Here is a 12,176-nt window from a genome sequence, read left to right on the forward strand (position 1 = left end):
AGTGCCCCACGCTTTTGCGCACACGCAAGCCCCTGCAAGCCTCATCCTGCCTTCTGAGCCCAGAGCAGGCAGAGCCTCTCCAGACCGCCCACCTCTTCCACCGCCAACCCTTGCATCTTGGCCCCCAACTCCCCCGCGCTCCCCAGGAGCTGTCCTGCCTGCTGCTGCCCGCCAACGCCAGGCACCAGTCCTGGGAAGGCCCATTCTTCGCTGGCTGCTCGCAGGGGTTCCTGCTCCCAGGTCGCCTCACCCATGCCACCCACCACTCGTGCCCCCACATACCACACCCCTATCCCTGGCCGCTGCCGCCCCTGCCACACCCCCACCGCTCCTGCACTTTCAACCACAGGGCACTCCTCCAGCACCTCAGCGCCCGAGATTCTTGACAACACACAGGCAGGCTTCCCTGCCACCCAGCCCTTCCCACCTGGATCATCATGGACTTGCCTCTTGGGAAAGGCGAAATGTCCAGAGCCATGGATGTGTTGCTCAGCGATCACCCTGGCATCCTCCCTGAGATCGCCAGGCTCCATCCCTCTCCACAACTGGGCCAGGGCCCCGAGCCACTGGCCACATGCCCCCACCCCACGTCTGCCCCTCTCCATCTTTCTCACTTTCTGTCTGCCTCTACCTCTCTCTTTCATCTTCTTTCCTTTCCATGATGCCCTGCCACCTCTCTCCTCTCCTCCCTCACTCTCCTCCATCTCTCCAGCCACAGGCAATCAATCCCTGCCTCTGCCTGGGTCTCTGTCTCTGTCTCTGTCTGTCTTTCACCACCTCCCCGCCTTCATTTCTGTCCCCCACGCTGACCCCTGTCTCTGTTCCTCTCTTTCTCTGTCTATTGGTGAGGAATGCATGGAGGGACAAGGGAGGGAAATGTCCATCCCAGCTTGGTTAAGTGACATGGTGCCCTGGTGGCGGTGGCGGTGGCCTGTGTTCTGTTTTCCCTTGGGGCTGAAGAGTGGGATGTGCCCATCCCGCCCACATGCCACCAGCCTCACCTTTCGTGAACTTTAAGGAATAGGGTTGGAGCCGCAGCAGGACTCAGTGGTCCTCCTGGAAGAGCCAGCTCACGCCAGGTTCTGCTCTTCACCTCGGGAAGGTACCCAAAGCACCTACCTGTTGCTATCACCCTGCCTGGGGTGAGCTGAGGGGGAGTGAGAGTAAAAGCCAAGTCAGGCCAGAACTCAGGACCCCCCCCCTCCTCCCCCCCCCCCCGGGAGTGGGAGCTGGTGGTTCCTAGGCAGGCAGCCAAGTGACCTTGGGCAGCTGCTATTGTCTGGCAAAGGGCACGGAATCCCACCCCCCTTACACAGACCACTGGGGTGTGAGCTGCTTGATGGCTTGAGCGCCCAGTTGGAAATAGAACCTAGCAAGAAGATGCTGCGGACCAGCCAGAGAGTGTGCAGGAGGCAATGGGCTGGGCTTTGGAGAATCAGGAGGGGATGGGGTGTGGGCTGCCAGAGCAACAGCCCAGAGTGTCCCTTGATCTCAGCCTTTCCCAAGAAGAGATGTCCACAGCTTGATGTGCAGAGAAATCCAGTCACAGAATGGACAGTCACTGGAACCTGCATGGGAGGGCAGCTCAATGCAGCCTAGAAATGGAAAGGAAAGGGGACAGCATTAGACCTGCATTGCCCTGGGCGCTTGAATGCTTTCATGGAGTGCAGGTATTTGTGTATGTCTCTGTGTGTGTATGTGTGTGTGTTTGTGTGTGTGTGTGTGTGTGTGAGAGAGAGAGAGAGAGAGAGAGAGACAGAGAGACAGAGAGACAGAGAGAGACAGAGAGAGAGATAGAGAGGGAGGGAGGGAGGGATAGAGAGAGAGAGAGAGAGGGCGAGGGAGGGAGGGAGAGAGGGAGGGAGGGATCCTGCAAGAATGGCAGGGGTGGGGTATGTGAAACTGAAGGACTGAAGGGGTTGTTCCTCTCTTCCCATGGAGGGCTCCTTAGAGGCCTGGCTCTCTTTGCAGGCACCCCTCCCTCCAACACTGTGTGGGTACCTGTAAGCGAAAGAGATCAAGTGCCAGTGGCAGCAACAGTCGGAGTGCCAGGGTGAGACTGGGCTTCGGGTGGAGAAAAGAGGTGTGCGGCCAGAGAGAGCCCCCTAACTTGAGTGACCCCATGTACAGAGACCAGCAGTGGGGTCCAAAATGAGAAGGAATGGCCCTTTGGGTATCCCCCCTGGGCTTTGTCCCCTGGGTCCTGGCACCCGGATTTGTTGCTTTGGTGTGAGGAAAGGGGGTCCCTGGAGGCTGCTCTTGCTGCCCGGCCAGCTGAGCAGCTGAGCAGCAGCACTAGGTTTTGGGAAGCCCCTGCAGCTGGGCCCTTCCCCTGTCCCGGTGGGAGTGGGTTTGGTGTGGGGTTGGTGCGTGAGGAAAGGTTTGAGGGTTCTGCCTGGGCGAGCACGCCCTCTCCGCCCCCTGAGCCCCAAGAAACTGGGGGGGTTGGGTCACTGCAGAGGGGTCTGCCTGGGCCTCCACGGGGAATCTGGGCTGAGCGGCTGGGAGAGGGAGGCGATTTAGGGCCAGGATTTAGGGCACACCGGAATTGGGATCCCATCTGGGTGGGAGAAGACTTGCTTCCGGGGTCAGGAAGCAGGTCCGCCTCTGTTGTGTCCCTTTGTCCTTTCCCGGAAGCGCCCAGGACCAGGTGGAGTTATTTGGTGAGGAGAGGCAGGAAGCCGGGGCCTCCTGGGCCCTGGCCGGGCTGGCTCCCTGGCACAAGTATCTCTGGTGCTTGTGCAAGGCCTGGACGGGGCACGCGAGGCTGCCACTTCCCCTAACCCTCTGTCCTTTCCGCCACCCGTGTGGTGTGCAGGAGGTCTGAAGGCACCGAAGAGGGAGCGGCTGTGGGGAGCAGGGCGTGTCCGCTGGGGCACGGGGACCTGGAACCCGGACCGGGGCTTCAGGGGCCAGGCTGGTAGGGTCGGATGGGATCCAGGTGTCCACCAGACACTGCCGCGGGGGACTGTGGCTGTGCTAGTTGCGCAGCCGCCTCCCCGTGCGCCATCTGGTTCTCCTCCATTACCAACCCGCACCCCTGTGAGTATCCACACCCCCACCTTCCCGGGGCCGGCGGGGAGGGGCGTGGACAAGGCAACCTTCCCCTGGGTCATTCTCCACCTGGTGCCGGGCTCCTGGCCCTCTCAGGCCGCCTTAGTGCCATCCTCCTAGACCCCGGCCCAAGGCGGGACGCAGAGGTTTGGCATAGGGGCAAGAGGGCCAGAGCACGAGAGGAGAGAGCCCTGCGCGCCCTGGGATGCGCGTCTTGGTGGTCGCCGCCCGGCCAAGGCCGCACCAGTTGGCGGGGCATGCCAGGCTTCCGCTGGATACCAGGGGCTCCCATGCCGAAGGGGTGTGTGTGCATTTAAGTGTTTGGGTGTGTGTGTGTGTGTGTGTGTGTGTGTGTGTGTGTGTGTGTGTTGGTCCTGGGCCCTGAAGGCAAGGACTGAGCCTGTCTGGGCAGGGCAGGGCGGGGCAGGGAGGGCTCCCTGGGGTGGAAGGCGGACAGTTGTAATGGGACCCCACCCCCGACAGGACCTGCCAGCTCTCCTCCGCAATCTGCATAAAGGCAGAGGACCCGGCCCGCCAGTGTGCACCCTTCCATAGCTCAGCTGGTAGAGCGGAAGACTGTAGACTGAACAGACAGCTGTGGACATCCTTAGGTCGCTGGTTCCATTCCGGCTCGAAGGAAGTGCCCCACGCTTTTGCGCACACGCAAGCCCCTGCAAGCCTCATCCTGCCTTCTGAGCCCAGAGCAGGCAGAGCCTCTCCAGACCGCCCACCTCTTCCACCGCCAACCCTTGCATCTTGGCCCCCAACTCCCCCGCGCTCCCCAGGAGCTGTCCTGCCTGCTGCTGCCCGCCAACGCCAGGCACCAGTCCTGGGAAGGCCCATTCTTCGCTGGCTGCCCGCAGGGGTTCCTGCTCTCAGGTCGCCTCACCCATGCCACCCACCACTCGTGCCCCCACATACCACACCCCTATCCCTGGCCCCTGACGCCGCCGCAGCCGCTGCCGCCCCTGCCACACCCCCACCGCTTGCTGCCGCCCCTGCCACACCCCCACCGCTCCTGCACTTTCAACCACAGGGCACTCCTCCAGCGCCTCAGCGCCCGAGATTCTTGACAACACACAGGCAGGCTTCCCTGCCACCCAGCCCTTCCCACCTGGATCATCATGGACTTGCCTCTTGGGAAAGGCGAAATGTCCAGAGCCATGGATGTGTTGCTCAGCGATCACCCTGGCATCCTCCCTGAGATCGCCAGGCTCCATCCCTCTCCACAACTGGGCCAGGGCCCCGAGCCACTGGCCACATGCCCCCACCCCACGTCTGCCCCTCTCCATCTTTCTCACTTTCTGTCTGCCTCTACCTCTCTCTTTCATCTTCTTTCCTTTCCATGATGCCCTGCCACCTCTCTCCTCTCCTCCCTCACTCTCCTCCATCTCTCCAGCCACAGGCAATCAATCGCTGCCTCTGCCTGGGTCTCTGTCTCTGTCTCTGTCTGTCTTTCACCACCTCCCCGCCTTCATTTCTGTCCCCCACGCTGACCCCTGTCTCTGTTCCTCTCTTTCTCTGTCTATTGGTGAGGAATGCATGGATGGACAAGGGAGGGAAATGTCCATCCCAGCTTGGTTAAGTGACATGGTGCCCTGGTGGCGGTGGCGGTGGCCTGTGTTCTGTTTTCCCTTGGGGCTGAAGAGTGGGATGTGTCCATCCCGCCCACATGCCACCAGCCTCACCTTTCGTGAACTTTAAGGAATAGGGTTGGAGCCGCAGCAGGACTCAGTGGTCCTCCTGGAAGAGCCAGCTCACGCCAGGTTCTGCTCTTCACCTCGGGAAGGTACCCAAAGCACCTACCTGTTGCTATCACCCTGCCTGGGGTGAGCTGAGGGGGAGTGAGAGTAAAAGCCAAGTCAGGCCAGAACTCAGGACCCCCCCCCTCCCCCCCCCGGGAGTGGGAGCTGGTGGTTCCTAGGCAGGCAGCCAAGTGACCTTGGGCAGCTGCTATTGTCTGGCAAAGGGCACGGAATCCCACCCCCCTTACACAGACCACTGGGGTGTGAGCTGCTTGATGGCTTGAGCGCCCAGTTGGAAATAGAACCTAGCAAGAAGATGCTGCGGACCAGCCAGAGAGTGTGCAGGAGGCAATGGGCTGGGCTTTGGAGAATCAGGAGGGGATGGGGTGTGGGCTGCCAGAGCAACAGCCCAGAGTGTCCCTTGATCTCAGCCTTTCCCAAGAAGAGATGTCCACAGCTTGATGTGCAGAGAAATCCAGTCACAGAATGGACAGTCACTGGAACCTGCATGGGAGGGCAGCTCAATGCAGCCTAGAAATGGAAAGGAAAGGGGACAGCATTAGACCTGCATTGCCCTGGGCGCTTGAATGCTTTCATGGAGTGCAGGTATTTGTGTATGTCTCTGTGTGTGTATGTGTGTGTGTTTGTGTGTGTGTGTGTGTGTGTGTGTGAGAGAGAGAGAGAGAGAGAGAGAGAGAGAGAGAGACAGAGAGACAGAGAGACAGAGAGAGACAGAGAGAGAGATAGAGAGGGAGGGAGGGAGGGATAGAGAGAGAGAGAGGGCGAGGGAGGGAGGGAGAGAGGGAGGGAGGGATCCTGCAAGAATGGCAGGGGTGGGGTATGTGAAACTGAAGGACTGAAGGGGTTGTTCCTCTCTTCCCATGGAGGGCTCCTTAGAGGCCTGGCTCTCTTTGCAGGCACCCCTCCCTCCAACACTGTGTGGGTACCTGTAAGCGAAAGAGATCAAGTGCCAGTGGCAGCAACAGTCGGAGTGCCAGGGTGAGACTGGGCTTCGGGTGGAGAAAAGAGTTGTGCGGCCAGAGAGAGCCCCCTAACTTGAGTGACCCCATGTACAGAGACCAGCAGTGGGGTCCAAAATGAGAAGGAATGGCCCTTTGGGTATCCCCCCTGGGCTTTGTCCCCTGGGTCCTGGCACCCGGATTTGTTGCTTTGGTGTGAGGAAAGGGGGTCCCTGGAGGCTGCTCTTGCTGCCCGGCCAGCTGAGCAGCTGAGCAGCAGCACTAGGTTTTGGGAAGCCCCTGCAGCTGGGCCCTTCCCCTGTCCCGGTGGGAGTGGGTTTGGTGTGGGGTTGGTGCGTGAGGAAAGGTTTGAGGGTTCTGCCTGGGCGAGCACGCCCTCTCCGCCCCCTGAGCCCCAAGAAACTGGGGGGGTTGGGTCACTGCAGAGGGGTCTGCCTGGGCCTCCACGGGGAATCTGGGCTGAGCGGCTGGGAGAGGGAGGCGATTTAGGGCCAGGATTTAGGGCACACCGGAATTGGGATCCCATCTGGGTGGGAGAAGACTTGCTTCCGGGGTCAGGAAGCAGGTCCGCCTCTGTTGTGTCCCTTTGTCCTTTCCCGGAAGCGCCCAGGACCAGGTGGAGTTATTTGGTGAGGAGAGGCAGGAAGCCGGGGCCTCCTGGGCCCTGGCCGGGCTGGCTCCCTGGCACAAGTATCTCTGGTGCTTGTGCAAGGCCTGGACGGGGCACGCGAGGCTGCCACTTCCCCTAACCCTCTGTCCTTTCCGCCACCCGTGTGGTGTGCAGGAGGTCTGAAGGCACCAAAGAGGGAGCGGCTGTGGGGAGCAGGGCGTGTCCACTGGGGCACGGGGACCTGGAACCCGGACCGGGGCTTCAGGGGCCAGGCTGGTAGGGTCGGATGGGATCCAGGTGTCCACCAGACACTGCCGCGGGGGACTGTGGCTGTGCTAGTTGCGCAGCCGCCTCCCCGTGCGCCATCTGGTTCTCCTCCATTACCAACCCGCACTCCTGTGAGTATCCACACCCCCACCTTCCCGGGCCCGGCGGGGAGGGGCGTGGACAAGGCAACCTTCCCCTGGGTCATTCTCCACCTGGTGCCGGGCTCCTGGCCCTCTCAGGCCGCCTTAGTGCCATCCTCCTAGACCCCGGCCCAAGGCGGGACGCAGAGGTTTGGCATAGGGGCAAGAGGGCCAGAGCACGAGAGGAGAGAGCCCTGCGCGCCCTGGGATGCGCGTCTTGGTGGTCGCCGCCCGGCCAAGGCCGCACCAGTTGGCGGGGCATGCCAGGCTTCCGCTGGATACCAGGGGCTCCCATGCCGAAGGGGTGTGTGTGCATTTAAGTGTTTGGGTGTGTGTGTGTGTGTGTGTGTGTGTGTGTGTGTGTGTTGGTCCTGGGCCCTGAAGGCAAGGACTGAGCCTGTCTGGGCAGGGCAGGGCGGGGCAGGGAGGGCTCCCTGGGGTGGAAGGCGGACAGTTGTAATGGGACCCCACCCCCGACAGGACCTGCCAGCTCTCCTCCGCAATCTGCATAAAGGCAGAGGACCCGGCCCGCCAGTGTGCACCCTTCCATAGCTCAGCTGGTAGAGCGGAGGACTGTAGACTCAACAGACAGCTGTGGACATCCTTAGGTCGCTGGTTCGATTCCGCGGCTCGAAGGAAGTGCCCCACGCTTTTGCGCACACGCAAGCCCCTGCAAGCCTCATCCTGCCTTCTGAGCCCAGAGCAGGCAGAGCCTCTCCAGACCGCCCACCTCTTCCACCGCCAACCCTTGCATCTTGGCCCCCAACTCCCCCGCGCTCCCCAGGAGCTGTCCTGCCTGCTGCTGCCCGCCAACGCCAGGCACCAGTCCTGGGAAGGCCCATTCTTCGCTGGCTGCCCGCAGGGGTTCCTGCTCTCAGGTCGCCTCACCCATGCCACCCACCACTCGTGCCCCCACATACCACACCCCTATCCCTGGCCCCTGACGCCTCCGCAGCCGCTGCCGCCCCTGCCACACCCCCACCGCTCCTGCACTTTCAACCACAGGGCACTCCTCCAGCGCCTCAGCGCCCGAGATTCTTGACAACACACAGGCAGGCTTCCCTGCCACCCAGCCCTTCCCACCTGGATCATCATGGACTTGCCTCTTGGGAAAGGCGAAATGTCCAGAGCCATGGATGTGTTGCTCAGCGATCACCCTGGCATCCTCCCTGAGATCGCCAGGCTCCATCCCTCTCCACAACTGGGCCAGGGCCCCGAGCCACTGGCCACATGCCCCCACCCCACGTCTGCCCCTCTCCATCTTTCTCACTTTCTGTCTGCCTCTACCTCTCTCTTTCATCTTCTTTCCTTTCCATGATGCCCTGCCACCTCTCTCCTCTCCTCCCTCACTCTCCTCCATCTCTCCAGCCACAGGCAATCAATCGCTGCCTCTGCCTGGGTCTCTGTCTCTGTCTCTGTCTGTCTTTCACCACCTCCCCGCCTTCATTTCTGTCCCCCACGCTGACCCCTGTCTCTGTTCCTCTCTTTCTCTGTCTATTGGTGAGGAATGCATGGATGGACAAGGGAGGGAAATGTCCATCCCAGCTTGGTTAAGTGACATGGTGCCCTGGTGGCGGTGGCGGTGGCCTGTGTTCTGTTTTCCCTTGGGGCTGAAGAGTGGGATGTGCCCATCCCGCCCACATGCCACCAGCCTCACCTTTCGTGAACTTTAAGGAATAGGGTTGGAGCCGCAGCAGGACTCAGTGGTCCTCCTGGAAGAGCCAGCTCACGCCAGGTTCTGCTCTTCACCTCGGGAAGGTACCCAAAGCACCTACCTGTTGCTATCACCCTGCCTGGGGTGAGCTGAGGGGGAGTGAGAGTAAAAGCCAAGTCAGGCCAGAACTCAGGACCCCCCCCCTCCCCCCCCCGGGAGTGGGAGCTGGTGGTTCCTAGGCAGGCAGCCAAGTGACCTTGGGCAGCTGCTATTGTCTGGCAAAGGGCACGGAATCCCACCCCCCTTACACAGACCACTGGGGTGTGAGCTGCTTGATGGCTTGAGCGCCCAGTTGGAAATAGAACCTAGCAAGAAGATGCTGCGGACCAGCCAGAGAGTGTGCAGGAGGCAATGGGCTGGGCTTTGGAGAATCAGGAGGGGATGGGGTGTGGGCTGCCAGAGCAACAGCCCAGAGTGTCCCTTGATCTCAGCCTTTCCCAAGAAGAGATGTCCACAGCTTGATGTGCAGAGAAATCCAGTCACAGAATGGACAGTCACTGGAACCTGCATGGGAGGGCAGCTCAATGCAGCCTAGAAATGGAAAGGAAAGGGGACAGCATTAGACCTGCATTGCCCTGGGCGCTTGAATGCTTTCATGGAGTGCAGGTATTTGTGTATGTCTCTGTGTGTGTATGTGTGTGTGTTTGTGTGTGTGTGTGTGTGTGTGTGTGTGAGAGAGAGAGAGAGAGAGAGAGAGAGAGAGAGAGACAGAGAGACAGAGAGAGAGATAGAGAGGGAGGGAGGGAGGGATAGAGAGAGAGAGAGGGCGAGGGAGGGAGGGAGAGAGGGAGGGAGGGATCCTGCAAGAATGGCAGGGGTGGGGTATGTGAAACTGAAGGACTGAAGGGGTTGTTCCTCTCTTCCCATGGAGGGCTCCTTAGAGGCCTGGCTCTCTTTGCAGGCACCCCTCCCTCCAACACTGTGTGGGTACCTGTAAGCGAAAGAGATCAAGTGCCAGTGGCAGCAACAGTCGGAGTGCCAGGGTGAGACTGGGCTTCGGGTGGAGAAAAGAGTTGTGCGGCCAGAGAGAGCCCCCTAACTTGAGTGACCGCATGTACAGAGACCAGCAGTGGGGTCCAAAATGAGAAGGAATGGCCCTTTGGGTATCCCCCCTGGGCTTTGTCCCCTGGGTCCTGGCACCCGGATTTGTTGCTTTGGTGTGAGGAAAGGGGGTCCCTGGAGGCTGCTCTTGCTGCCCGGCCAGCTGAGCAGCTGAGCAGCAGCACTAGGTTTTGGGAAGCCCCTGCAGCTGGGCCCTTCCCCTGTCCCGGTGGGAGTGGGTTTGGTGTGGGGTTGGTGCGTGAGGAAAGGTTTGAGGGTTCTGCCTGGGCGAGCACGCCCTCTCCGCCCCCTGAGCCCCAAGAAACAGGGGGGGTTGGGTCACTGCAGAGGGGTCTGCCTGGGCCTCCACGGGGAATCTGGGCTGAGCGGCTGGGAGAGGGAGGCGATTTAGGGCCAGGATTTAGGGCACACCGGAATTGGGATCCCATCTGGGTGGGAGAAGACTTGCTTCCGGGGTCAGGAAGCAGGTCCGCCTCTGTTGTGTCCCTTTGTCCTTTCCCGGAAGCGCCCAGGACCAGGTGGAGTTATTTGGTGAGGAGAGGCAGGAAGCCGGGGCCTCCTGGGCCCTGGCCGGGCTGGCTCCCTGGCACAAGTATCTCTGGTGCTTGTGCAAGGCCTGGACGGGGCACGCGAGGCTGCCACTTCCCCTAACCATCTGTCCTTTCCGCCACCCGTGTGGTGTGCAGGAGGTCTGAAGGCACCAAAGAGGGAGCGGCTGTGGGGAGCAGGGCGTGTCCGCTGGGGCACGGGGACCTGGAACCCGGACCGGGGCTTCAGGGGCCAGGCTGGTAGGGTCGGATGGGATCCAGGTGTCCACCAGACACTGCCGCGGGGGACTGTGGCTGTGCTAGTTGCGCAGCCGCCTCCCCGTGCGCCATCTGGTTCTCCTCCATTACCAACCCGCACTCCTGTGAGTATCCACACCCCCACCTTCCCGGGCCGGCGGGGAGGGGCGTGGACAAGGCAACCTTCCCCTGGGTCATTCTCCACCTGGTGCCGGGCTCCTGGCCCTCTCAGGCCGCCTTAGTGCCATCCTCCTAGACCCCGGCCCAAGGCGGGACGCAGAGGTTTGGCATAGGGGCAAGAGGGCCAGAGCACGAGAGGAGAGAGCCCTGCGCGCCCTGGGATGCGCGTCTTGGTGGTCGCCGCCCGGCCAAGGCCGCACCAGTTGGCGGGGCATGCCAGGCTTCCGCTGGATACCAGGGGCTCCCATGCCGAAGGGGTGTGTGTGCATTTAAGTGTTTGGGTGTGTGTGTGTGTGTGTGTGTGTGTGTGTGTGTGTGTGTGTGTGTTGGTCCTGGGCCCTGAAGGCAAGGACTGAGCCTGTCTGGGCAGGGCAGGGCGGGGCAGGGAGGGCTCCCTGGGGTGGAAGGCGGACAGTTGTAATGGGACCCCACCCCCGACAGGACCTGCCAGCTCTCCTCCGCAATCTGCATAAAGGCAGAGGACCCGGCCCGCCAGTGTGCACCCTTCGATAGCTCAGCTGGTAGAGCGGAGGACTGTAGACTGAACAGACAGCTGTGGACATCCTTAGGTCGCTGGTTCGATTCCGCGGCTCGAAGGAAGTGCCCCACGCTTTTGCGCACACGCAAGCCCCTGCAAGCCTCATCCTGCCTTCTGAGCCCAGAGCAGGCAGAGCCTCTCCAGACCGCCCACCTCTTCCACCGCCAACCCTTGCATCTTGGCCCCCAACTCCCCCGCGCTCCCCAGGAGCTGTCCTGCCTGCTGCTGCCCGCCAACGCCAGGCACCAGTCCTGGGAAGGCCCATTCTTCGCTGGCTGCCCGCAGGGGTTCCTGCTCTCAGGTCGCCTCACCCATGCCACCCACCACTCGTGCCCCCACATACCACACCCCTATCCCTGGCCCCTGACGCCGCCGCAGCCGCTGCAGCCCCTGCCACACCCCACCGCTCCTGCACTTTCAACCACAGGGCACTCCTCCAGCGCCTCAGCGCCCGAGATTCTTGACAACACACAGGCAGGCTTCCCTGCCACCCAGCCCTTCCCACCTGGATCATCATGGACTTGCCTCTTGGGAAAGGCGAAATGTCCAGAGCCATGGATGTGTTGCTCAGCGATCACCCTGGCATCCTCCTGAGATCGCCAGGCTCCATCCCTCTCCACAACTGGGCCAGGGCCCCGAGCCACTGGCCACATGCCCCCACCCCACGTCTGCCCCTCTCCATCTTTCTCACTTCTGTCTGCCTCTACCTCTCTCTTTCATCTTCTTTCATTTCCATGATGCCCTGCCACCTCTCTCCTCTCCTCCCTCACTCTCCTCCATCTCTCCAGCCACAGGCAATCAATCGCTGCCTCTGCCTGGGTCTCTGTCTCTGTCTCTGTCTGTCTTTCACCACCTCCCCGCCTTCATTTCTGTCCCCCACGCTGACCCCTGTCTCTGTTCCTCTCTTTCTCTGTCTATTGGTGAGGAATGCATGGATGGACAAGGGAGGGAAATGTCCATCCCAGCTTGGTTAAGTGACATGGTGCCCTGGTGGCGGTGGCGGTGGCCTGTGTTCTGTTTTCCTTGGGGCTGAAGAGTGGGATGTGTCCATCCCGCCCACATGCCACCAGCCTCACCTTTCGTGAACTTTAAGGAATAGGG

General features: G+C 61.4%; 1 non-coding gene across 1 annotated transcript; it reads left to right on the forward strand.

Moving 5' to 3' along the window:
* The first annotated feature begins 11,040 nt into the window (after window positions 1-11,040).
* On the forward strand, window positions 11,041-11,136 carry Trnay-gua (transfer RNA tyrosine (anticodon GUA)). Its single transcript has 2 exons — window positions 11,041-11,077; window positions 11,099-11,136. It is a non-coding gene; the product is annotated as a tRNA-Tyr (tRNA).
* The last annotated feature ends 1,040 nt before the right edge of the window (window positions 11,137-12,176 follow it).

This window comes from Callospermophilus lateralis, unplaced genomic scaffold (genome assembly GCF_048772815.1).
Source record: "Callospermophilus lateralis isolate mCalLat2 unplaced genomic scaffold, mCalLat2.hap1 Scaffold_10038, whole genome shotgun sequence".
NCBI classification, from domain to species: domain Eukaryota; kingdom Metazoa; phylum Chordata; class Mammalia; order Rodentia; family Sciuridae; genus Callospermophilus; species Callospermophilus lateralis.